The sequence below is a fragment of the Zingiber officinale genome, chromosome 9A (assembly GCF_018446385.1).
Source record: "Zingiber officinale cultivar Zhangliang chromosome 9A, Zo_v1.1, whole genome shotgun sequence".
NCBI classification, from domain to species: domain Eukaryota; kingdom Viridiplantae; phylum Streptophyta; class Magnoliopsida; order Zingiberales; family Zingiberaceae; genus Zingiber; species Zingiber officinale.
The window spans coordinates 100012790-100015393 of NC_056002.1; the positions used below are offsets into that span (position 1 = coordinate 100012790).

A 2604-nucleotide genomic window follows, 5' to 3' on the forward strand; every position below is an offset into this window, starting at 1 on the left:
AGCATTTCAAGACCTTCTATTGAAACAAATAATTTTGAGATCAAACCTGCTATTATTTCTATGGTGCAGCATAATCAGTTTGGCAGAGGACCGCATAAGGACCCAAATCAACACTTGGAGGTCTTCGATGAGATATGCGGTACAATGAAAATGAATGGTGTTCCTTCTGAAGTAGTGCATTTATTATTATTTGTCTTTTCTTTAAGAGACAGAGCTAAGCAATGGTTAAACTCTTTAGCTCCAAATAACATCACCACATGAGAACAGTGCGAACAACAAGTTCTGGACAAATTCTATCCACCTAGTAAAACGGCTCATATGAGAAATCTTATTGCAAGATTCAAACAAGATGACTCAGAATCTTTATTTGAAGCTTGGGATAGATATAATAATATGCTCAGACAATGCCCACATCATGGCTTGGAGAAGTGGCTAGTGTTGCACACATTCTATAATGACATTAATTATCATACTAAGGTGTCCTTAGATTCAGTTGCTGGAGGGGCACTCATGAATAAAAGCCTAGATGAAGCTGAGGAAATAATTGAAAGTGTAGCACAAAATCATCATCAATGGAAAAATGAGAGAAGTGGTGGCTATTCTTGTGTAAACCTAACAAAAGCGTCAAGAAAGTTTGATGTTGATGCAGGTACTTTAATGGCTGCAAAACTGGATGCTCTTACAAAGAAATTAGAAAGCATGGGAGCTAATTCAAATACGATCAATGGCATTGTATCTACTTGTGAAGTATGTGGAAGTTCTGATCACTCTAGTGAATCATGTCCTTTGGGAGCTATCTCTGCACAAATCAATCAATTGGAACAATGTGATGCAATCATGGGTCTTAATCAGAGACAGAACAACCCATACTCAAATACATACAACCTTGGGTGGAAAAGTCATCCTAATTTTTCTTATAGAAATAATCAAGATCAAGGACCATCTATGGGGGCAAGACCTAATTTTTAGTCTGGGCAGTAAAATTTTCAACAACAATAATCTTTTCAAGGCTTTCCAATGTCTAAAATTGAAAATATGTTTGAAGAAATTATCTCAAATCAAAATGAAATGAAGCAAGATATTTTGAAGCTTCCTCATAGAATGGATAATTCTGTAAAACATCAAAAGATTCAGGATAGTCATATTGCCCAGTTAGCTTCTTCATCTTCTAGAGAACCAGGTTAACTTCCTAGAAAACCTTATGTTAATCCTATGGAGCACTGCAATCGAATTGAACTTAGGAGCGGACGGACCTTGGGAAATCCTCAAGTGACTGCTCAAAAAGGGATGAATTTTGAAGAAGAGTTCTCCCCTTCAACACAAGAACCTATTTAAGTTCGAGAAGATGAGGAGAGTACCGCTAAGGTTGAAAAGACTCTTCCACTTTGCTCACAAAGTTAAGTAGTTCCTTTTCCTCAAAGACTTGTTATGCTCAAGAAGGATGAAGAGTTTGGCAAATTCTTGGAGAAAGTCAAAGAGATATGTGATGAAATTCCTCTCATTGATGCAATCTTACAAATGCCCAAGTTTGCCAAATTCTTGAAGGACATCATGTCAAGTAAGAGAAGAAGAGGAAACGTAGATACCATAGCACTTACGGAGGAATGTAGTGCTCTTTTTGAAAAGAACATTTCCCCAATGCTAAAGGATCCAGGTGTTGGATCGTGATCGTTCGATAGAGGGGGGGGTGAATATCGATTTTTAAAAAAATGAGAGTACGCAGCGGAAAACAAATAAGCGAAAAGAACAATGCTGACATAGTTCGATTTACTTGGTTCGGAGCCTTTGTCGACTCCTACTTCAAGGCCCGCACACAATGGTGCTTTCGATGAACAATCACTAATTAATTCGAATAATGATTACAGAAGAATTAAGTACAAAAATGCTAGAATTAATTAGGAAAAATAAAAACCGACAATTAGTAAGGAAAGAGCGAACTAGAACTTTGTCAGAGAGCTTTTCGCAGCGTCGCAGGAGCACCAGATATCGAATTCAGAGTTGTTATTAGAGCTCCGCCTTTGACCCTCCTTATATAGGAGGCTCGGGGCACCTGGAACCTTCAGGGCGTCTCGACCATGACGTAGCCGACCCAACCAGGAGCCTCCATGTGGCGACGACGTGAAGATGATAGAACTTGGCTCCGGGCACCCAGACCTCCGGGCGCCTGGGTACCTCCCAGGCGCCTGGACCCAAGTTTTCCAGCAGACTCCTTCCTGCAAGAAAAACATTAGTCTGAGGCAATTATACTCTGCAACATAGATTGTTAGCATAGTTTTATAGATAAGAGAAATAGTAATTAGATTCCGTCTCTCCAAGACCGGAATCTAGTCAAGATCTCGACTTAGAGTTCCGAGATGGTTCTAAGTCGGATCGGCACCTAAGTTTCCTTCCCGGGAATGCGTCCTCGCAGTCACTCCCTGTAACGACCCGACCCTTTGTCCTCTTGGGCGACCCTTGTGGCGGCCCAACTGGCGACCCTTATGTCGTCGGCCCATTTGGCGACCTCTCATGTCGTCGGCCCTTTGGCCTCTTTGGCTTTTACTTGCATTTTACACTAACTTGTTTTTACTTGCATTTTACACTAACTTAACCGAGTTATCATTC

General features: G+C 40.6%; 1 non-coding gene across 1 annotated transcript; it reads right to left on the reverse strand.

Moving 5' to 3' along the window:
• Positions 1–316: 316 nt before the first annotated feature.
• Positions 317–422, reverse strand: LOC122022093. Its single transcript, XR_006122833.1, has one exon. It is a non-coding gene; the product is annotated as a small nucleolar RNA R71 (small nucleolar RNA).
• Between the last annotated feature and the right edge of the window lie 2182 nt (positions 423–2604).